This window comes from Urocitellus parryii, chromosome 7, assembly GCF_045843805.1.
Source record: "Urocitellus parryii isolate mUroPar1 chromosome 7, mUroPar1.hap1, whole genome shotgun sequence".
NCBI classification, from domain to species: Eukaryota; Metazoa; Chordata; class Mammalia; order Rodentia; family Sciuridae; genus Urocitellus; species Urocitellus parryii.
This window is the reverse complement of record NC_135537.1, coordinates 45,408,942-45,434,726: the sequence shown is the minus strand read 5'-3', so window position 1 is coordinate 45,434,726 and position 25,785 is coordinate 45,408,942.

The window sequence follows — 25,785 nt, the reverse complement described above, 5'->3', positions numbered from 1 at the left end:
TTATCTGCTCCAGATTCTACATCTGTCTCTTTCAAAAACAAAGGCAAAATAAAGGTATGTTCAGAAATTCAAAAGGTGAATAAACTCACCATCAGAAGACTAATACTACAGGAAATATTAAAGCAATTTCTCTAAGCTAAGGAAATGGAAAAATGGATTTCCATAAAGGAATGAAAAACACACACACAAAAATAACACAGACTTGAATTAACATATAACACTGTGGTTTTTTTAACTTTTATTTTTGGTACCAGGGGTTGAACTTAGGGGCACTTGACCACTGAGCCACATCCCCAGACATATTTTGTATTTTATTTAGAGACAGAGTCTCACTGAGTTACTTAGCACCTAGCCATTACTGAGGCTGGCTTTGAACTTGCAATCTTCCTGTCTCAGCCTCCAGAGCAGCTGGGATTACAGGTATGTGTCACCATACCCGGGTCTTTTAAAAAATATATAACTCTAAAAAATAGTGTCAATATATTGATGGGTTTATTATACGTGTGTGAGTGAGTATAAATTATAGAGTGATTATAAATATGCTGTGGGTTTGTATATAACATACAGTGTATGTATATATATATATATATATATATATATATGTACAAAAGTAAATCAATATATACAAAGGAATAGCAAATGACTGGGAAGAAAGAAATTGAAGCATGGTATTGTAAAGTTTTTATATAATTATGAAGTGATATTACTGAGATTGAGTTAAGGATGTACACTAAAAAAATCAAATTAAATTTTAACAATAATAAAACAAGACTATAAATAAGCCAAAAAACAATAAAATTGGGAATATAAGAGATACTTAAAATAAGCAATTATATGTAAAAAATATAAATGTATCAAGATGCCAAAATTTTATATATGGGTCAAATTGTGTATATTATTAAAATTAACATTACTTTATTGTTAAATGTTTTAATGTGCCTACTAGAACATTTAAAAATTAAGGTGTGACATATTATATTTCTATGTGATAGTATTCTTACAGGGTAGAGTATCTAGACCAATGATCTAAGTAAAATATTGTCACAGAACTTACAATGTCTAAGCCACTCAATCATTACAGACTGTATAATCAATCAATAAAAATTTTAGCGTTCCTATGTTTCCTTTAAGACCTCATTTGTTAAATGGAAGTGGAGAAATTAATAAATAGATTCCTAATTTGTTACTACAAAATATAAGAATTTTATCAGATGCTAATTGTCTCTAGTTTTCAGGGTATTTCACTGGAACACTAACATATCAAAAAATATCAGATTGAATAGCTATTTATTAGAAGCTAGAAAGTTTTGTATTTATAAATATATATTAAAATTCTACTGTCCCAGTACTGACCATTATGTTGATTCCAAAATTCAGCCTAAATCTTTTTAGATATTAGTTAATCTGTACATCTTCCTAACACAGCATTATGTCACAGTCTACCACAACTGCCTATCATGACCACACAAGAAACCTAATCTACCTCACCATTTGCAGCAAATACCATCATAGCTCTTTCTGTGCAAACTTTACCTAGCCTTTTAAATTGTTTCATGCTTCTAGTGCCAAACTTGAACTTTGTCTTCATGTTTTCCTCCAAGGAATTTTTTGAAAAGGTATTTTGTTTGTTGGTGATAGATGTGAAAGTCTACCATTACTAGAGACCCAGTCTGTCAGATGAGTAGTGTGTACTTTAGAACCTGAAACAGGTAGTTTATAGCACAGACTTCTGAGAGATGAGCTGCATTTACATAAGTCATGCATATAAACAGACTGCGACTGTAAGTTAGGAATTCAAGACCCAGTGAAGTACCAAAAATAACTGATTGTGCTGTTTTGCTATATGAATATTTATAAAGTTGATTGACAAACTTTAAAATTAATCTTAATGTTCCTTAAGGTTGTCACTTGGCAATTTGCTTCAGTGGAAGATGTGACATTCATTTTGATTTATTAGTAGCCTGTGGAGTTTTGATTAGTCAACCATATGTTTTGCTCTACTAAAAAAAGTTTGGAAACCAATCCTCATTTTCATATGTGAACATTTAAGGAGACGTGCTTTAAACCACTTTCTGAATAGATTGCTACATACATTAGTCAAAATATAATAGATAATACAGCAGTAACAGTCAACACAATTGTTTAGCACAGTGAAGGTTTAATATCTATGCTAAAAGCCCACACCTGTCAAAAAGTTACTTCAGATCATCTTCTTATGTTCACCTCATCTCTACTCAGGGGGATAAAGGAAGAGGTTGGGTGATTTTAGCCAATCAGAGCCTTATAAGAGGTGGGAAAGAAGCACAAAGTAGAACAAAGTGTTTAGAAAAAAAAAAAATTTGGCAACAGCAATAACAGAGTTGGTGAGAAATTTAATTGAATAAAGAACAAAATCAAAGGTTTAAATTCTGTATATTGATCTATAAATGTGTGAGAAAATTAAGAATGAAATGTAAAGATACAAGCTATACAGACTTGTACTTCAAAAAATTTAAAAATATGCTAATGGAGATGCTCATAAAAATACACGAGGGAAGCATTATCAAAATACGTGCTAGATATCTTCAATGAATAAAGAACTTTCACAAATCAATAAGCTAAATAAGCTAAAGACAACGTTCTAACATCTAAAATGTACAAATAGCTTGTATAAAAATATAATAAAAACTGTAAGTCTAAACAAAGGAAAAAATTTTAAATACCACATTCATAAATATGTAAGAATGATAACATAAAAGACCATCAAAGATAATCTGTAAATATATATGGAATTATATATGAGGAAAGCTTTTCCCTACAGCAATTTGGCTGTACATCCCATAAGTTTTAAATATGCATGTTCCCTCATACCCACGATTCTAATTTCCATATTATCACAGAACTGTTTGATCTACTATAAAATCAAAAGTATAGAAACAAATCATTTTTCTTTGATATTATTTATTCATTTAGGTACCAGGCCAGGGATTAAACCAAGGATGTTTAACCACTGAGACACATGCCCACACTTTTTTTTTTAAATTGATTTTGAGACAGGGTCTTTCTAAGTTGTTCAGAGCCTCACTAAATTGTTTAGGCTGGCTTTGAAATTGCAATCCTCCTGCTTCAGCCTCCTGAGCCACTGGAATTACAGGCAGGCACTACCTGGCCCAGCTCTATACAGATTGTTTTATTTAGATTTTCCTCATGGTGACCAAACTATATGATGAAAACAATTTAGAGGAGGAAAAGTTTATTTGGGGCTCCTGGTTTCAGAGGTCTCAGTCCATAGATGGTCAACTCCATTGCCTTGGACCCAAGTTGAAGCAATATACCATAGGGGAAGGAACCAAAAGAGGAAATCTTCTCAGCAACCAGTAGGGTTGGAAGCAGAGGGTGGGGGAGAGGGGGCTTCAGTAAAGATGCATCCTTCCAGGGCACATCCCCAGTGACCCATCCCCTCCAGCCATACCCCATCTGCCTACGGTTACCACTCAGTCCATTCAAACTAGGATGGACTGATCAGTTTATAGTTGTCACAATCCAATCATTAGGTCTCTGAACATTCCTGCATTAACCCAGGAATTTTTAGGGGACACCTCATTCAAACCATAACACAAAGTAAAGGTCTAATAGAAGAGATTGTTAAAATAAGTAGCTAAACATCTATAAAGTGGAATTTCATCCAGCTATTGAATAATGAAGAGGTGAATATTAACTAGCATGTAAAAAGTTAATTTATAAAACGGCTAGTTAACTCATGAAATCCCAAGTTTTAATTCTATAAATGCTTCAATGAAATTGACACAGATGCATTAAAATAGATTGGAAATTATGTAGAGCTATGTAAACATATAATAGTAAACATTATTCTATTAACATTACATCATAATTATTTTGTCATAATTATATATATATGTAGTTTTATAAGTGTTTTTCATTCGGGATGATAGGCAAAATTGTTTAATGTATATGATATATGAATATATAGCTGGTGGTTTCATCTTAGTAGCTATTGTATTAAAATTAATAGCTCCTAAAATTGATAAACAGCTGCTAAGTGTAATAAGAAAATGGCAAGATCTACAGAGGCTCCTGCATGTGTTAGCTAAGCAGAATGATCTTATGAATTTAAAAATGATCTGAAAAAAATTTGTTTTTACGGGCCCATTTTCAGAAAATGGCATGTTTAATAGAATATAAGATCCTTATGAAACACCTATGCATAAAAATTTTGTTGTGTACTCCAGGATTACCAGGAGAAAATAGAGGGCTCTGTCCTGTTTGAGTAACTCGGGGACCTTTATTTCTACACCAGGCAATGTAGCTGAGGTGTGAAGAGTAGCACAAGAACCCAGGATGGCATCACCTGGGCAGTCAGCACCCACTGCACAAGGGGGAGGAGATAAGAGGGAACAACTTTTGAATGAACAGCAAGATCCTCACCTCTGGCATTCACAGCCTTGTATAGTATTTTCCCTTTGAGAGTGGGATGTACTTTGTGATTCACTTCTAATGAGTGAATAGCAGGAAAAAAATGATGAAATGTTGCATCAGAAATTAGGTATAAAGAATCTGTAGCTTTCATTTGAGTCCTCTTGCTTACTCCAGCTACTTCAAATCACTTGAATGGGAGGAAGCAAGCTGCCTGGTCCTGAGGGGCCCCATTCAGAGGCCCTCATAGCCTCTTGGTGAGGAATTAGGCCCCTGATCCCACAGGCTACGAGAAACTAAAGCCTGCCAATAACCACAAGGGTGAAGGTAAAATATGGTTTTTCCACCTGATGAGTCTTGAAGCCTTGGACAACAGCTTGACAGCAACCACATGAGAAACCCTGAACCAAAGACACCCAACTAAACCAGTCCTGGATTTCTGGATCACAGAAATTGTGATTTAATAAACAATTATTGTTTTTAAGTGTTAAATGGTATAGTGCATTAAGAAGCAATTTAAACCTCTACGGAGGGTCACTTCTAGAGGACAGTCACCAACCATTGAAGGAAACAATCAAGACTACACAGGGAAGAATACAGAGTGATGAATACATTCACATCATTCTCCTTTCTTTCTCTGACTGATATTCTAGTAATAGAGAACAGAGTTCAGCATAAAAGGATCCTGATGGGACAAATAAATGCTCTACAACTTAATGATGTGCAAGTTATCCTATATTATCCGCTGTCTACAAAAAAGGTCCAGAGGAGTGAGATACACATCTATCTATGGTATTTATCTCTAGAGAAAAAGATTCCGGCTGTATGTATTCTATATATGTATCTTTTCTATGTTGGAGTTCTTGATTACAATAAAAATCAATTAAATGAGTGGTTGTTAAATTGAACTGCTAGAATTATGTTTACCTTAATTAGTTGTATGGATACATAATATTCAATTTTTCTCTTATATTAGGCTAGTTGCATGTTCCTAAAGTAAACCCTTCATTAAAATATCCTGACTGCCCTTTACTCTGGCCTTATTTAAGTAAGTTGCATTTTTCATTTATAACGACCACTAAACTATAATTTCCCTTTTATTGCTATCATCATCAGGCTTTAGGATTAGTCCTGCCTTTCAAAGACATTTCGTCCTTCCCTCTATATGACATTCAATTTCTGGAGAAAACAGTTACCCTTAGGGAGCTGAAAACAATTTCTCAGTTATAAATATTTACATTAGCATTTTTAGTAGTTGATTATTTTTCATAAGTTTTTTTCTATTCTTGATGTCTTGCTTATCTGATAACTTATACTTCTCTAAGAATTATTCATTTCAATTATAATAAAGTCTGTTTTTCAAAATAATTGTGAAATAGATTTATATTGATTGCCACTTATCTTTTTATTTCTAAATGTTTTATTTGGTATAATCCCCACAAGTTTATTGTGCCAATGGCGGATTATCTTAATGTTTTCTAAACAACTTAATTTTGTTTCAATTCTATTTTCCCCTCATTTTGCAATCTGATTCCTTTAGTCATGGTAATTCCTTTTTATATTCCTATGATGTGTTAAAATCCCCAGTAGTATACCTAATTTTTATTTAGCTTTATTTCATTCTTTAGGCCAATAACTGTTGTATTACCTCTAAAAGTTTCCAGACTCTTTTGATTGAAAAAATATATAAATTTTAACACTACACCTGCATATTTATAAATTTTAAGTATTAGAGAAAATGTGATAATTAGCAATTTTCCATCTCAGATTATAATTTGTTAAAGCAAGGGGAAACAACTTAAAGTAGCATAAAAGTGATGTTTTGAAAGAAAATAAAACTTAAAATACAGAAAAATAAAATACTTTGCAAATGGTAATCGTAGGTAATCAATGGAATGCTTATTTAATCTACATAATGTTTCTATAAATATTATGAGTGTCTAGAGCTAGAATTGTTTTCTAATTTAGCTTCTGGAGTCATCAAAACACAATGTATGGAAAAGAGAAATAACCTGGTAACCTGCTTCATACTTTCATTTTAGACATGAGACAGTTGGGCTCCTGAAAGGTTATGGAATTTTGTCTAAGGTCACATACAATAAAGCTGACATAAATTTCTAGGATACTCAAACAATTCACCTTTCATAATATGGTGATATAATTGAATATTAATTATTAATCGATTAAATGTAGAGGAATACTTAAATATTGTGATTTTCATTATAAATTATGATCTCTCCAAGTATCTCAAAAATATTTCAAAGTTAGTTTGTTCAAAGCATGAGTCAAACAAAATCTGCCCCATTGTATTTATGTTACCTAAGACTCTTTTTTACAAATCAGTGCAATATATGTAATATTGGGGTACATTTTGATATGTCCTACTTGCATGGAATATAATATGCTCTCTTTCAGTTCCTAGTACTCCTTCACACCATGTTCCTCTTCTCCTACCATACTGGTCCTCATTCTATTTATTTATAGCTTTTTTAAAAAATAAAATTGGTGCTCCTCCAATAAGGAATTAATATCTACATTATAAAGCACTTAAAAAACTTCAGACTGTTTTTACAGGCACCCATCACTCTTTCTGAAATTTATTCTTTCCCTTTACTGAAGATACTAGCTCACCTTTCAATGTAAATTATCTTGTATTTTTCTGATTGCATCCCTATAGTGTGATTTTAAATGTCTCTCCATTTCTTATCTTCTAAAAACTGGTGGTTAAATCAAGAGACTTTGCTTATTTTTGGTAGTAACAATATTTAGAAAATATTTTATATTTACAATTACATAAGTAAATTAATGCATAGTTACAATTCTATGGAACTGCTTGTCAGATTCAGATAAAATTATTTTATGTTAATCAAGTAACAAGTCTGCTTTTTCACTTAATGGTCTCAGTATTGCTTAATTTCATTACACTATTAGGATTTTCAAAATTTTGAGATTTTGTTTTGATTTTTCCTCTCTTTGTTATTAGTTGAAACTTTACTATGTATAGATATGTTGCCACCGAAACTATTTGTATAAGATATTGTACAGTGTAAAGGATAATGAGTGATTATATCACTTTGTTTTTCAGTGTTCAGAATAATCAGTTGGTTACCGGGCATCCTCCAAAATGACATGTGAATGTGCGTGCGTGCGTGAGTGCGCATGAGCGTGTGTTTGTTTTTTAAAATATTTCATCATGAACTCATGTATCTCAGGCATTTTCATGTTTCAATACCCTTTCTAATCAGTATCATCTGCTTTGTTGACATATACTCCTAGCATGTCTCCATTAATTTCAAAATTATTCTGATTCTTTCTTCTAGTATTTTTATATGCCATTGGACTGCAATCCTTTCTTATTGCTCAGGTTAATTAGAGTCAAATTCCTTGGGAAGAGGTTGTTGTGTAAGTGGTTTGAATGAGCAAGTGAAGAATCTAGTAACACAGCCTGAAGCCTTTCTCTTTTGTCTTTACCAAGAAGTGTTTAAAATGGCTTCTCAATTCTGAGAATGACCTGCTTGTATTTTTTTCACTTGTTTTCTTTCTTCCCTCTTGAGGAAAGAAAGATGCTCAATTTGCATTCTTCTCATCATTATCATTATCAAGGTTTGTAGAAAGGAATTTGGGCTGCTCATATGTTAGAAATTTTAGATTGACTCCCTCAGCATTTCCAATCCTCTTGTGGTACTCTGGACATATCTATGATTATAAGCCTGTAAAGTCCCTTGCCCATTTGGCTGAGTCAGCTTTTTGTCACTGTGACCAAAAAAACCAAAAGTGACAACTTAGAGGAAAAGTGTATTTTAGTTCATGGATTCAGAGGTTCAGTCCATGGTCTGCCAACTTCATAGCTCTGGGTATGGTAGAGGAAACCTGTTCAGTTCATGACAGCCAAGAAGCAGAGATAACTTAAATGCAAGAAGTAAGATATAATTTCCAAAAGAATGTCCCAGAGACCTAGTTACTCCAGCTGGCGCAATCTGCCTAAAATTGCCATCCATTAATCCATCCAAACTACCAATCCATCAAAATGGATACTAATTTCACCTCTAAATATTCCTGCATTGTCTCAGACATGAGTTTTAAGGGGTGTTCTCATATTCAAACCATAAAGCCTGTTGAACTCCAATTCATGAAAGTTCCACAATCTATGAAGCAGGTGATTGTCAATCATATATTGTTCTCTTAATCCTGCCTCTGCATCTTCTTCATTTGAACATGATCATACTAATAGCTCAGTGTGGGAAGACACCCGTGAAATGCATGAGGACCTTCTCTCAGCATTGCAGCCAGGGAGGGAATAGGTCTGGCATTGGGAACTTTCCATGGCTCTCCCAGGGAGACAGACCATCCAATGCATGCGACCATTCCCTCTACTCTGTTAGAAAGGTCCCTTGCAGTAACTCTGGAGCTGGGCATAACATGTCAGGAACTGAGCAGCCTACCTGGCCCCACCTTTATCCTATTATGGTGAAGAACTTTCCACGGAAAACCTTTGATGTTTCCAATATAAGTAAAGCAAACACGGGCTCCTTAGGCTATTAGAAGCTGAACCCATCTGGTCAGCTTGTCCATCCTGCCCACTTTGAAACTACTTTCTCTGTTCTGTGGTTGTTTTCCCATTTTCTTTCTTTATTATTAGTTAATTTATTTTAATCAGGTACATATGACAACAGAATGCACTTTGATTCATTGTACACAATTGCAACACAAATTTTCATTTCTCTGTTTGTATGGAATGTAGTATCCCCCATATGTCCATCTCATTCCACTATCTTTCCTGCCCCCATGCCCCCTCCCCACTACTCACTCCCCTTTGCCCAAAGTTTCTCCATTTTCCCCATGCCTCCCCCACCCATTATGGATTAGCATCCACTTATCAGAGAGAATATTCAGCCTTTGGCTTTTTGGGATTTGCTTACTTCACTTAGCATGATATTCTCCAACTCCATTCATTTACCTGCAAATGCCATAATTTTATTTTCTTTTAATGCTGAGTAATCTTCCATTGTGTATATATGCCAAATTTTTTATCCATTCATCTTTTAAAGGGCATCTAAGTTGCTTCCACAGTTTAGCTATTGTGAATTGAGCTGCTGTGCACATTGAGGTGGCTGTGTTACTAAAGGATGCTGATTTTAAGTCCTTTGGATATAGATGGAGGAGTGGGATAGCTCAAATGGTGGTTCCATTCCAAGTTTTCTAAGAAATCTCCATACTGCTTTCCAGACTGGTTGCACCAATTTGCAGTCCCACCAGCAATGTATGAGTGTGCCTTTTCCTCCACATCCTTGCCAATACTTATTTTATTTGTATTCTTGATAGCTGCCGTTCTGATGGGTATGAGATGAAATCTTAGTTTTGATTTGCATTTATCTAATTACTAGAAATGTTGAAGATTTTTTCATATAATTGTTGATCAAATGTATATCTTCTTCTGAGAAGTGTCTCTTCAACTCCTTAGCCCATTTATTTATTAGATTGTTATTGGTGTTAAGTTTTTTGACTTCTTTTTATACCCTGGAGATTAGTGCTCTATCTGACATGTGTGGTAAAAATTTGCTCCCATTCTGTAGACTCTCTCTATTCACCTCATTGCTTATTTCTTTTGCCTAAAAGCAGCTTTTCAGTTTGAATCTATCCCATTTATTGATTCTTGATTTTATTTCTTGTGCTATAGGAGTCTTATTAAGGAAGTCAGGTTCTAATCCAACATGAAGATTTGGGCCTACTTTTTCTTCTCTTAGGCACAGGGTCTCTGGTTTAATTCCTATGTCCTTGATCCACTTTGAGTTTTGTGCATAGTGAGATAATAGGAGTATAGTTTCATTTTGCTGCATATGCATTTATAGTTCTCCTAGCACCATTTGTTGAAGAGGCTATCTTTTCTCCATTGTCTATTTTTGGTGTCTTTGTCTAGTATGAGAGAACTATTTATGTGGGTATGTCTCTGTGTCTTCTATTCGGTACCATTGGTCTAAAAGTCTATTTTGGTGCCAAAACCATGCCATTTGGGTTACTATACTTTGTACTACAGTTTAAGGTCTGGTGTTGTGATACCTCTTGCTTCATTCTTCTTGCCAAGGATTGCTTTGGCTATTCTGGGTCTCTTATTTTTTCACATGAATTTTATGATTGATTTTCTTCTATTTCTATAAGTAATGATGATCAGATTTTAATTGAAACTACATTGAATCTGTATAAGTGCTTTGGGTAGTATGGCCCTTTTGACAATATTAATTTTGCCTATCCAAGAGCATGGGAGATCTTTCTATCTTCTAAGGTCTTCTTCAATCTCTTTTAGTATTCTGTAGTTTTTATTATAAAGGTCTTTCAGCTCTTTTATTAAGTTGATTACCAAGTGTTTTATTTATTTATTTATTTATTTATTTATTTATTTATTTGAGACTATTTTGAGTAGGGTAATTTTTCTAATTTCCCTTTCAGAGAATTAATCATTGATATATAGAAATGCATTTAATTAATGGATATTGATTTATATCCTGCTACTTTGCTGAATTCATTTATTAATTCTAGAAGTTTTCTGGTGGAGTTTTTTGGATCCATTAAGTATAGAATCATGTCATCATCAAATAATGATAAATTGAATTCTTCTTTTCCAATTCATATCCCTTTGTTTCATCTGTCTAATTTCTCTGGCTAGAGTTTCAAAGACTATGTTAAACAGAAGTGGTGAAAGAGGGCATCCCTATCTTTTTCCAGTTTTTAGAGGGAATGCTTACAATTTTTCTCCATTTAGAATGATGTTGGCCTTTGCTTTAGCATATATATTTTAATATACATGTTGTTTATAATATTGAGGTATGTTCCTACTATCCCTAGTTTTTCTAGTGTTTTTAACATGAAAGGTGCAGTATTTTGTCAAATACTTTCTCTGCATCAATTGATATAATCATATGATTCATGTCTATTGATGTGATGAATTTTATTTATTGATTTCTGTATGTTGAACCAATCCTGCATCCTTCGAATAAACCCCACTTGGTCATGGTGCACTATTTTTTAATATGTTTCTGCATGTGATTTGCCAGAATTTTATTGAGAATTTTTGCATCAACATTCATCAGGGATATTGGCTTGAAATTTTCCTTCTTTGATGAGTCTCTGCCTGATTTTGGTATTAGGGTGATACTAGCTTTGTAGAATGAGTTTGGAATGGTTCCTTCTTTTTCTATTTCATGGAATAATTTAAGGAGTATTGGTTTTAATTTCTCTTTTTAGGTCTTATAGAATTCAGCTTTGAATCCATCTGGTCCCAGGCTTGTGTTGGTTGGTAGGCTTTTGATAGCTTCTTCTATTTCCTTGTTTGAGATAGACCTGTTTAAATTGTGTAGGCCCAAGAAAGACAGTGAAATGAGTTAAACATCATTACCCTAAGTACATGTATGAAAACATGAAGAGTGTGAAAATACTTAGTGTACAACCAGTGACTTGAAAACTTTTGACTCTGTAAGTGTAATATGAAATGAATTGCATTCTGCCATCATATATAACCAATTTGAATAAATTAATTAATACATAAATTGTGTATGTTGTCTTGGCTTATTTTGGGTTCTTCATATGCCTCTAGAAATTTGTCAATGTCTTTGAGGTTTTCTATTTTACTGGAGTATAAATTTTCAAAATATTTTCTAATTATCTTCTGTATTTCAATAGTGTCTGTCATGATATTTCCTTTTCATCACAAATTTTAGTAATTTGAGTTTTTTCCCTCCTTCATTTCTTTAGGGTGGCTAAGCGTTTGTCAAAGTTATTTATTTTTGCAAAGAAATAGCTTTTGGTTTTGTCAATTTTTTGAATTGTTTCTTTTGATTCCATTCATTGTTTTCTGCCTTGATTTTAATGATTTCCTGTCTGCTACAACTTTTGGTGTTGTTTTGTTTCTCTTTTTCTAGGGCTTTGAGCTGTAATGTTAGGTCATTTGTTTACTTTTTCTTCTTTAATGAATGAGCTTAATGCAATGAACTTTCCTCTTAGCACTGCCTTCATAGTGTCCCAGAGATTTCCATAAGTTGTATTGAACTTCTCATTTACCTCTAAGAATTTTTTTTTATCTCCTCCTTGATGAATTCTGTTATCTATGTGTCATTCAATAGCATATTGTTTAGTCTCCAGGTGTTGGAGTAGATTCTCTTTTTAATTTTATCATTGATTTCTAATTTCATTCCTATATGGTCTGATAGAATGCAGGGTAGTATCTCTATTTTTTTTTTTTTTTGTATTTTCAAAGACTTGCTTTGTGGCATAACATATGGTCTAATTTGGAGAAGAATCCATGTGTTGCTGAGAAAAAAATATATTTGCTTGCTAATGGATGCAATATTTTATATATGTCTGTTGAGTCCAAATTATTGATTGTATTATTGAGCTGTATAGTTTCTTTTTTACCTTTTTTTTTTGGAAGATCTATCCAGTGGTAAGAGAGGTATATTAATGTTACCCATTATTATTGTGTTGTGGTCTATTTGGTTCTTGTATTTGAGAAGGGTTTATTTGACATACTTAGATGCCCCATTATTTAGGGCATAGATATTTATGATTATTATGTCTTGTTGATGTATGAAGCCCTTAAGCAGTATGAAATGTCCTTCTTTATCCCTTTTCACTAGCTTTGGTTTGAAGTCCACTTTATCTGATATGAGGATGGAAACTCCTGCATCTTTACATGGTTCATGTGAGTGGTATATTTTTTCCCACCCTTTCACCTTCACTCTGTGGATGTCTTTTCCTTGAGATGAGTCTCTTGAATGCAACATATTGTTGGGTCTTCTTTTTTAATGCAACTTGTCAGACTATGTCTTGATGAGTATAGACCATTCACATTTGGGGTTATTATTGGAATATGATTTGTATTCCCAGACATTTTGGTTTACTTTTGGTTTTTAACTTCACTTGGTTTCTCCTTTGATTGGCCTTTCCTTTAGTGTAGTTCCTCTTTTTGCTGATTATTGTTTTTCATTTCCTCCTCCTAGAATATTTGGCTGAGGATGTTCTGTAGTGCACACTTTCTTGCTGTAAATTCTGTTATCATAAAAGGTTTTTATTTCATCACCAAATCTGAAGCTTAATTTTGCTGGTTACAAGATTCTTAGTTGGCATCCATTTTCATTCAGAGCTTGGTACATATTGTTCCAGGACCTCCTGGCTTAGAGGGTCTGGGTTGAAAAGTCTGCTGAGATACAAACTGGTCTCCCCCCATATGTGATCCGATTCCTCTCTATTGAGTCCTTTAGGATTCTATCCTTATTCTGTATGCTAGGCATTTTTATTATAATGTGTCTTCATGTAGATTTGTTGTAATTTTGTACATTCCGTGGCTTGTAAGCCTCTTAATTTTCCAATTCATTCTTCATGTATGAAAAATTTTCTGATATTATTTCATTGAAAAGCTTGTGCATTCCTTTGTTTTCAATCTGTGCCTTCCTTTATCTGAATAAGTCTTAGATTTGGTCTTTTTGTAATGGCACCCCCTTTCTCCATAGAAAAGTCTTAACTGGCTTCTCCAGAAATCTTTACCATGGCTGATTTTAGGACTGTCAGCAAAAGAGTCTCTACAAAAGAGTTCAATGTAGATAAACTTCCTATTTTCGTGTTGCCCTATTTTACTTGGCCACTGGCCAGGAAGAAATCAGCACTCCAGGTGCTGGACAACTGCTTACTTGTTTTTCACAAACACGTATTCAGTAGAATACGTGTAGAAGTGTTTAAGTAAGGCCTCTGTCCTTGAGCTGGGCTTCACAGAGATGTCTACATTTCTAAGATAAGAGAGGTTACCAGTTGGGCTCCATGGTAACAGCTGGCAGGGGAGAAGAAGCTCTCCCTTTCTCAGGTGTTGCCCTTGAAGAGTTAACTTGCCCAGAACAGTGAAAGAAAAAAGCTACTTTTATGTGAACTTCCACTTACTGTGAACTTCTGAGGCCCTCCCTTTACATGCTGGGTATAAAACTCTGAAACTATCTGAACTCAGGGGTCAGGGGATTGATTGATTACAGCAAAAGCTGTGCCCTCTGAACCTGGCTGCAGCCAAATAAAACTGTTTCCTGCTATCTTCATTGCCTTGCCTTGTCTGTCCCTACAACATTTTGACAGTATCCCATAATTCTTGAATGTTCTGGTCATAGTTTCTTACCATCTTCACTGTATGTGCAACTTTATTTTCAAGATTGTATACTTTGTCTTCGTTATCTGACATTCAGTCTCCTAAGTGATCTAGTCTCTTAGTGATGCTTTCTATTGAGTTTTTTATTTGGTTTATTGTTTCCTTTATTTCAGATTTTTTATTTTATTTTCTAGAATCTCTCTTTCTTGAAGTAATCATTTGCTATCTGTATTTGCTCCTTTATCTCTTTGTTAGTGTAATGAATGGTTGCCTGTGTTTCCTCTCTTAGCTCTTTGTTGGAGTGAGCACTTTTTGCCTATATTTGCTCACTTAGGTCATTCTTTAATTTCCAGATCATTTTAATTATGTATATTCTGTACTCCTTATCTGACATTTCATCAACTAACTGTATGCTGTCTACGGATTCTATTATTTTAGTATCCTAGTTTGTTTGGGTCAATTTCTTCCCTTATTTTTTCATGTTGTCGATGTGTCTTCCTTTCTTGCAGTGCGGATCTGAGGTATTGCATTTTCTACCCTATAATCTTATAGCATCCATACAGATCATCTGTACATCACGTTGGTGTTGGTCTTCCATCTCTGCCCAGTGTCTCAGGATGGATGCTACTGCAACTAAAGGTGATGGTGGCAATAGTGGAGGTAACTTGAGATAGCAGTGGGGGGTGTCCAAAGACAGGTGCAAACACTTTCAGAGATGGGGCTGAAAGGAGGTCTGGCTTTACACTGGCTTTGGACTGCCTGTTCCAAGATGCAGTTGCTTCTAGGCCCTGTCTGTTGCTGCAAGTTGGAGGATACTGCATGGGGAGGGCTATGGTGATGGTTGTAGTGTCCCAAGATGAAGGTGGGGTAGGCCTGTGCTCCCAAGTGGAAGGAGGTGGCAGGGTGGTTGGTGGTTCTTGGCCTGACCTGAGCCTGGGCTTCTACATGGGTCAGCCAGTATGTGGGGGCGGTCCTGGGCAGGGTTCTGAGCTCCAGCATGGGTCTTAAGTTGGCGGGGAAGAACTGTTTTTTATTTCTCTTGGCTTTTATTTTCTAGCCAGCCCATTCCACCACCCATAGGGGACATGGGCAGTAGTTTGGTTCCTCCTAGCTGATATAGGTTTTCATTAAAAATTTGAATCTAGTAATACCTTCAGGTTTTTTAGGTACTACATTAATTATTCTGTTTCTATATAATTATCAAGTTAAAGAATCATATTATTGTAGCTATCTCAACCAATTACATAAACTCTTGTCCCAGATCATGGAATTCAAGTCCCTATAGTTTACTTATAAGAAAATCTAAAATTATGATTCATAAAATTTATCTGTCAGACTGCTATTGTTATTACTTATATGTACCTCTTCAATTTGGGAACTATTTTTTAATATTTACATTAATATCAAATTATCAGTAATTATTTGGACATTTTTATAGTTTCTTTTTTCAGTTTTTCCTAGTTATTTGTTCATCAGGTGTTTTTTTTAATAGCATTAATATTTTCACTTCCTGGGATACATCTACATATTGATTTAAAAATAAAACAGCACAAGTGGATTTTTTCCCAGATTTTTAGGTTTAAAATTACTTGATTGTGAGTACAATATTTGAGTAATTGCTTGGACATAAATTTATAGGTTCAGTTTATTCTTTTCAATCTTAAAGAGACAGTCTTTTTTTGAATCCTTATACTTATGTTATAGAAAGTAGTCCATTTTGAATCCAATTTTTATTCCTTAATAGAAAGCTCATATTTGCTCTCTAGAAGCTAATTAGATTTTAAAAATGTTTTTATGAGTATTTATAATTTTCACGAAAGTGTGTGTTATATGTGTTTAATTTTCCAAATATATTATTTCTTTCTTTTTAGATCTTCTAGTGAAAAATAAGACTTTGATGTTACTCATGAAAACTGTTAATTTCCATATATAATTTATTTTCATTTTTTACCTACAAGCAAATGTGAGACAACATGAACGATCTTTTCTTTTAACTATTTTATTATAAGTTGTATCATTTTAATTCTTTAATATAGGTAAAAGGAAAGTTTATATTCCAGATTACTGAGTCTAGTCATATTCTGTCTTGCTCTTCTGTCATTCAATTACTATTATTTTTTAAATTTAGTGAACATATTTTAAAAGTAATATTTCTATTTGATTTTCTGATTGCTTCCATTTTAGAGAAGCAATTTTCTAACTTACATTGGTGGGAATAGTATTCCCTTGAAACCATTCTCGAAGTTACTAATATAGATTTTTAAAAGATTTTTTGTGTTATTATTAGCTCAACATAATTCATGATTGAGTTTGTTTTGTGGTGTTTTTTCCTTCATTATATTGTATTCTTATCCATGTCTGGTGAACCTCAGTTTTCTTTTGTGTGCGTCTTTTATGTGTTCATATTTATATGAGTACTTACAAATATAAATGTTTTCTCAGTTACTATTAGAGTCTGGAGTCATTAGGGTTGGTAGATAGACAGGTAGATAAGAAAATGCAGTTAGATAAAATGACATAGATAAAATAGGATGGAACTACACACTAACTGTGGGGGGGTCTATTTTTCCTTTAGCCCTCTTCTGAATGTGCATTATGACTATGTGTCTCTGTGGATGTACAAATTGTACCAACAGTTGATTATCTTTCAGGATAGATGGCTTAGCATAACCCAGATAAAACTGAATCCTTCTATTGTTGCTGTATTATATTTGATTCTTTCCTGGAGACAGAAAATTTTAACTTACTTTTCTCTGAGTGGTACTGCTTCTCTCTCATTACTTCCTCTTTTTGAGTACCTGTGTGTTTCAAGAGCTTCATACTCTGTTTTTCCCTGTCCCATCCAATGCATATCCTAACATCTCCTTAAAATACACTGCACCCAATAATTAATACAGAGCAATGTTTACTAAGCCTTTCCTGCTACAAGCACTTCAGCAGTTTTGCTGTGCACTTCAAGTCAGTGCTGGCCCAGATCTGGATGTCTTTCAATTAATTATCTAGTTACTTGCCCTAAGGTCTGTACTACTTCCAGCTCTTGCTGACTCTGAAGGTGGATTCTTTTTTTTTCTCTGATTTCTTTTGGATTAACCTCTGACATTGACTTCTGCATTATTAGCCTGATTTTACATAATGATCGCAATTCTGGTTCTCTGTCCCTATTTTTAGTGTCACTTCTATAATACCTACTATAAACCACACATGCAAAAGTCTCAAAATACTGTATTCTATGGACATCCCTCTTCTCTGGTTTCTAGCACTGCTGTGGTTTGGTAGCTATTTTATTGCATTTCAGTATGATTGAATGAATGAAGGACAGAGCCAAGCACAGTAGTGCTTGCCTGTACTCTCAGCAACCAGGCAGGCTGAGGCAGGAAGATCACAAGTTCAAGGTCAGCCTCAGCAACTTAGTGAGACCTCAGCAACTGAGTGAGACCCTGTCTCAAAATAAAAATAAAAATGGCTGGTTAGTGTGGGTTAGTGGTAAAGTACGTCTGGGTTTAATCCCCAGTACCCCCCAAAAAAAGAGTTAAATTATGAAGGACAGTAAGTTTGAACCATAGGATTTTCACCGGGATGCAGAAGACCTCATCGTTGTCTAACAGGTAAAATAAGAAATACTGAATATTAATTTTTGCTTACCATATAGTAGGCAGTGTGATTAGTAATGAATAGAAGGTAAATAAACTTTGTCCAACTTGGATTGCTGGTTTTCTTAAGGCTCTCTATTCCTTGCTATCCCGTATTTAGTATTCCTAATCCTTGCAAATAAAGGAACAGTCTGAAATTATTTTAGGCTATTCATTCCTAAGGTATGAGATTTAGCATAGTGGTTAAATTATTATAGTTAAAATAATTTACATGAAGTTGATAGACTCGATTTGAATCTTTATTCTATTCATTCATGATGTTGGGTTGACCTTGGAAAAATAATCTTTCCCCCGACATACTTTTTTTTTTTTAAGAGAGAGAGAGAGAGAGAGAGAGAGAGAGAGAGAGAGAGAGAGAGAGAATATTTTAATATTTATTTTTAATTTTTGGTGGACACAACATCTTTATTTTATTTTTATGTGGTGCTGAGGATCGAACCCAGTGCCCTGCCCATGCTAGGCGAGTGCGCTACCGCTTGAGCCACATCCCCAGCCTGAGATACTTTTGTGCAAGGATTATTGTGAAGAATAAAATAGGTCCTGCCTGTAAACCTCCTTGTTATAGTGCTTGGCCCATAGTAAATATGTTAGATGATTTAGATACTATAACATTCACTTTTTATTTTAATGTAGGTATTTGAGTTGTGCCCAAATCTGGACACTTAAATGCAGAAATAATTTGTATAGTTTAGTAGATAGTTGTCAGAGAACAAATCGTGCCTTTAAAATACCAGGAAATGATAGCAGCCCAATAAATATAACACTGGGGTAAAGATGGCTTGGGCAGAATCATTCTATTTATAGGTAGGTATACCTTCAGATCAAAAAATTTCTAATTATTTTCCTCATGTAGTAATCTTGACTTTCTCATTTGGCAATACTTTTGAAGTGCTCACAATAGAGTCTTAGCCCAGCCACACACCCTTCTTACACTCCAGTCTTTCCTCTGCTTCTTATCATGTAGGACTGAGTCATTCCTCCCTCTGGTTCTGACTGCACAGTAGACCTGCTCCACTAATTTGAGCTCAACAGTGCTAATTCAATTGTGTTTTGATGGTAATTATGCAATATACTTGGTAGTATTCAAATTGGAATTACCCAATATTTCTGGGTTGGGTTTTTTTGTTGTTGTTTGTTTGATTGATTTGCTTAATTTCTATTCAGAAAAATTTTAGAGTCGAACAATGTACATTTTACTTTCACCTAACATTAGTGCATACTGAAAGTAGGAATATACAAGTGAAAAAAAAAACTATTTTCTTGAGAATGCATTTTTATGTAAATATTTCCTTTATACAGAAACATATTATGAAAATATCTGTCCTAAATATTGTGGCATTAAAAGGTTAGATTATGCCCAGACAAATCTCAGTGTCAGTTATAAGGCTGTCTTCCAAGTACATTAGTCATTTTTCTTTGAAATTAATATTCAGAGGTCTTTACTATAAGAAATGAGTTTACTGTCACAAAAATGGAATAATAGAAAAGGAGGAGAACACAAAAGGACTATTTTTCTCCAGTTTTCTATATTCCTCAGAGAGATAATTATATCTATTTACACAAATGTCTGTATGTCTTATCTTGAGATATATCTACTCTTAGAAATTGTATGCCCTCCATAGATAGCCTACTCCATTTTATTTTGTGAACTTTTCTTAAAGTTGAGCTTACTTTAGCAACCAGTATTCAACTTAACCAATAATGGATTATTTTTCTTATATTTAAAGGCCATTTCATTGAAATTACATATTGAACACTCAAACTAATATTTTAGATTCTAAATTGATGCCTTGAGGACTATTTAAATAATGTTCAAAGACATTACTTGGGTTAATCTTCTTGTTGACATTTGAGAAATTCATTCTTGTTTTATATTCTAGAAAATGAGAATTTTTTAAATCTGAAAATATGACTTCAGTAACAATCATATTGAGTTTAAGATTACTGTATTATTCTAACTGAGTATTGGGAAAACTCAGCTCACAAGTTTGTACTAGTATCCTCAGCTCCAATCCATTCTTGATCAATCCACAACCAGATCTCCTCTGAATCTGCTTGGATACATTTTTTTCCCTCTCAGTAGGCTATAGAAGTAATATAATGGAATATCTTGGCATGGCATGTGGAATATTCTATAAGATGACCCTAGTTCATCTCTCAAGCCTATCTAACAACAGATCCCAGTTCAATTGTTATGATTAAAGAGAATCAAATTTCTTTGTGGAATATCAACACAAATGCCTCACTGTGCTGTCTCTTAAGCATGGGATACCCTTCACTCACACCTCCTTCTCAGTAAGTGCCATTGCTAGGGTTCAAGGCTGAACACATATATTGCTTTCCTGAAGGGATCTCTGACATTCCAATCTCCTCATATATATCAAATATCCCTGCTCCATGTCCATAATATCAGTAATAGGTATCTTTTTTAAAAAACAAATATGTTACCTGCAGACTCTAAATCCTTTTAAAATATGGGTATATCATAGTCATCATTTTGCTCCCAAGTTAATGCTACAATGATTGGTACACATTAAAGATCTAATACAAATGTATTAAACTGTTTACTGAAGTTCTTTAAACATACAATTGTATTGAGTATCAGAGTAAGCACTATCTATAACAGTTGTACATTACCCTGACACTACCAGCAAGAAATAAGATTAAAAAAAAAATGTCACACCCAATGAGGAGAGTTAGGTTCCTCAAAATCCTTTTACTCTCTCTAAAAGATAAAAAAAAAGGCAGCATCAATAGCAGCAGCCTTATGAGCAACTAGAGATAGAGAAAAAGATGTCCTCAGCAAACACAAGAAACATGAAGAACAATACTTCATATGTTCTTAAACTGCATAATTATAATTCCTTAAATGTGTAATAATGGTATCAGTATTTGGCATGTGTATTTTTTAATTAAATGTCAATCTTCTCATTCCAAAATTAGACTTTGAAACAATTACTTCCCCTTTGTTCAGTGCACTCTATACATAGACTTGAATCCACTACATGTTACGAAACTACGGCAGGCTTCACATGTGCTAATTTCTAAGCCACAGAGATTCTATACCTGCCCCCCATGGGAGACAGGTAGTGCAGGTGGCAAAGAACAGTTCTGAGGTGACAGGTCATTAATATTACTGACTAGTGGTCCCAAAGAGACACAGCATCCTTCAGGTCTATTGCAGCAATGTGGGGAGAGAACTACTAGGAGCAACAATGCCACCAGCACCTCGCCCTTGTCCCTAGAGCTAGCTAGACTTAATGGGAGTGGCCAGGAAAACAGGTCAGAGCCTGAGCAAAAGACTTGGAGGAGAAGAAAGGTAACCAAGTCATGACTTGGGAAACTAATCACATCAGAAGTTGCTAACATACAGGCCTCCACACTCAGAATAATCACCCAACAGTTAACCCCATACTTCCCTATCAACATAACTGGTACCCAATTCCAGAAAGTTGAGATCCAGGAAGTAATATCAACCAGTTTCATTTTACAACTTAAGTCATCAATAAATTTAGGGATGTTTGACAAAGAAAAGATGTCTTTACAGTATATTTGGGAATATGGAATCCAAGAAAAGGGAATCTTCAAGTAAGAGCCACCCTTTTCTTGTTAGATATTTACAGGATTTCACCTCTCAGAGATTCAAACAAAGAGCATGTGTTTGCATTGGTTTAAGTTAATAAGTATTTTCTTATGGGCCTATGTCTTAGTCCATTGAGGCCTCTATAACAAAACACCATAAACTATGTGGTGTGTAAAGAACAAAATTTCATTTCTCAAAGTTTTGAGGGCTGGCAAGTCCCAAATCCAGGCAGCAACACATCCCTTATCCTGTGAGGTTTCCCTCCTAGTTCATAACAGGCAGCTGTCTTTATGCTGTGTCCTCATTTCGGAAGAAGCAAATCAGCTCTCCAAGATCTCTTTTATGATATTAATTCCATTTTGAGGACTCCATGTGTATGACCTAATCACCTCCCACAAGCTTCACATCCAAATACCAAAATCTAACAGGGGACGATTTCAACATATCAATCAAGTGAGGAAGGCATAAACAAGCCATCAATTTCAGCCTATATATATATTAAACGCCTACCAGAATTTCAGATAAAGAGTTTTAGATTCCCAATCCCAGAATAATATGGACTTCTGTGATGGAAAGGCCTCCAATTACTTTTATGTAAATGATATGACAAAATTTCACAATATGTTTTTAAATAATCTGCTGGTTATCAGTGGCTCCATTGGCTTTAAAAGGAAAATCAGTGCCCAAACATATACTTGGCTCCTTCTTTATTGCCTATTAGGTATAGTAGTTTAGTTTTAGAGTCTGGGTTTATTTTTTTTCCTCAATTCATTTTATTTAATTTGAAACTCCATTCGAAATAACCCTACTTTTTCTTCATCGTTCTTTTCCTTAACTTTTCTAATGTCACTTCCAAACCTTCCACTCTCAATAATTGCCCTAAACAGTGACTTGAACTTGAGTACTGCACATTGAAGTGCATCTAAAATGTGTGGAAGTAAATATGGGTGCAGAGAATTTCTGTAAGAGGGAACTTTAATTACTGAAGAATTTTCAAATATTATATCTTACTGCTTTTTTAAATGCATATGCTAGAGAATGCAAATAATACTTAGAAGAATCTAAAAAAATGTTTATTGTGATTATTTCTCTAATGAGAAACTTGATAGCATAGGTTTAGGTAATGAAGAAAAAGTAAATTTTATTTTTGCATATTTTGAATTTTGTACCTTGTATTTGTCTTACATGTTCAAATGATTTTCTATATATACACAAATATAATTATTTGTATTACACACACACATATATTTTTTTCAAATGAGTATTCACTCAGAATGTCAGGATGGCACCAGTACACTGACAAGATTAACTTCTAATTGTAAATTTGTTGATCAAAATGAGAATGAATATATGTTCTCAAAATAAAAGCAAGATGGAGGCTAGAGTCAGTATAACTTTCTGAAGAATGTAGGAAAATGAAGTGTTTTGTTTTGTTTCTATATAGTCTAACCTGTTCTTCTAAATTAACTATCCTGAAAAATCTTTCTATAAGTACTCTGAATTTTCCCTAAAATTTTCGTATTTCTTAACACCAGTAAAATAGGTTAGCTATTCTTTCTTTCTTCCCACTGAGATAAGCACATTAGAGGCAATGGCTATGTGATTGTGTTCCACCTGGAGTCATTATCCTGTCAGGGTTCTATATTCACCCATGATTAATTGGAAAGGCAGCAAAATACAACAGACAATAGTATGGCAGTATGTATAAACGAGGATGTATAACCAATGTGAATCTGCAATCTGTACATGGGGTAAAAATGGGAGTTCATAACCCACTTGAATCAAATGTATGAAATATCATATATCAAGAGATTTGTAATGTTTTGAACTAATAAAAAATAAAAATAAATAAATAAAAAACCTGTGTTCACCTGGGTACATGTATGTGCATTACAGGTTTTCAGGTCATACTTGCTATATACAAAGAAGACCTCTGCCTCTCTTTCTTTAAGTTTGTATTTGATAGCTGTATTATTTAGGTGTTGGTTAACTGGAATTCAATAAAATTCCAGCTATCTAATTTAGCATTTTGTGGATGAATAATTGCATACTTCACAAAAATTAGTGGAAAAGTGTGTATTTTATTGAAATATACATAAAAATAAAAGGCATTTTATTTTAGCCTTTTTTCTTGCTATGACCTAAAGACCAGACAAGAACAATTTATTAGAGGACAAAACATTTATTGTGGGGTTCACAGTTTCAGAAGTCTCAGTCCACAGATGGCCAGCTTCATTACTGTAGGACCTAGGTGAGACAGAATTCATGGTGGAAGAAGAAAGCATCCATGGCAAACGAGAGAGAGAGAGAGAGAGAGAGAGAGAGAGAGAAAGAAAGAAACTGACTCTGAAGACCAGGGATAGAATATATACTCCAAAGGCATGACCCCAATGACCTACCTTCTCTAACCATAATCCTACCTTCCTACAGTTCCTACCCAGGTAATACCTGTCAAGGAATTAGTATACTGGTTAGGTCAAGACTCTTATAACCCAATCATTTCACCTTTCAACTTTCTTGCATTGTCTCACACATGAGCTTTTGGGGGACACCTCTTAGGTAACCCATTTTAAAAATTTTCTACCTATTAACACAACATTTCTGTAATTTGAGTATTTTCATGTTAAGTGATTTTGGCTTACCTAAAATCCATCTAATTAGATTTCCAAGAAACAATAAATTTAGTTTCATATTTAGGATATTTGGCAGCTAACTATATTCTAAAACAGGTTATGGTCACCAAATTATCAGTTGAGTATCATTTACAAAGATAATGTAGCATTACTCAGAGGCATTGACTCTACATACATACATACATACACACACACACACACACACACACAGAGATCTTCATACTGATATATTGCTATTAACATGCACTACTTTTTGCTAGTGGTCTGATGAAATTCTGTACACCATGAGTAAAGTTGGGGATAGAGAAACAAGAAAGATAGACTAATGACACTGCTCAGTAGTTAATAAGTTCATTTTTAATATTGTCCCAACCTTCAAATAATGATCTGCTATACTTAAGGGAAACTTAAGTACTACTTCTTAAAATTTAGAAATCCTAAATTCAGATGTAAGTAAAAGTATTACAGGGGCTATTAATTTTTGTTTCTGAAACTTTTGTGCTTCAAGTTATTTTATATCATAATGAGAATCTAAGAGAAAATATGAGCTCAGGAAAACAGATAATATAGTGAAAAGCACATGACCTGAGTTCCACTACCTATTAGTTTGATGACCTTATCCAAATCACTCCAATGTTCTGAGCCTTAAAACCTTTAGCTTGGGTATTATTTCTTAAAGAAGAATAGGCAACACATCTGCCTTTCTTGCCTCAGGTCCTTAATTTGAGGCTCAAAGGTGACAGGTAAAAATGTTAAACCTCCACAGGAGCTATTCAAATATTAGATGTTATTGTCAATAGTATGAGTATCACATGTGATTGACTTAGGAACAGGATAAAGCAGTAATAATCTGAGTGAAATAACTGGGTGTGACTAAAAATAAATGTAGTTTAAAAATAAGCACTGAATATTTAGTATTGGCAAAGATCAGACTGCATAATGAAGTACAGAGGTTCAATCAAGAGTTTCAACATTGCTATTTGGAAGATATGATTTAGAATTTCTGAGTATCAACCTCTTAGAATTAATGTTTTTACACCTACTAGTTCATGGGCATACTAGAAGTTTCTTGCTCCTGAAGAAAATATGTGCTGAGGTGATTTTAAAATTAGATAAAAGTTGGTAAAGGGAAATAATACATTTACTCTAAGAACATATTTCCATTCCATTTTGTTCAGCCATTGAGAAATTTCCTTAAGCCAGGAAAACTTTTTCTACAGTATAATGATGGTGTTTTTATTCCATTTAATTTAAACTAAGATGGAAATTTCTTTGTTTGAATTTTTAAATAGAGAAAAATATTCAACGTTATTCCAAATATTACATAGCATTGTCCAGGACCCCTCAAAATGCAAATATGTCTAATCTTGTAAATACTGAATGTCTAGT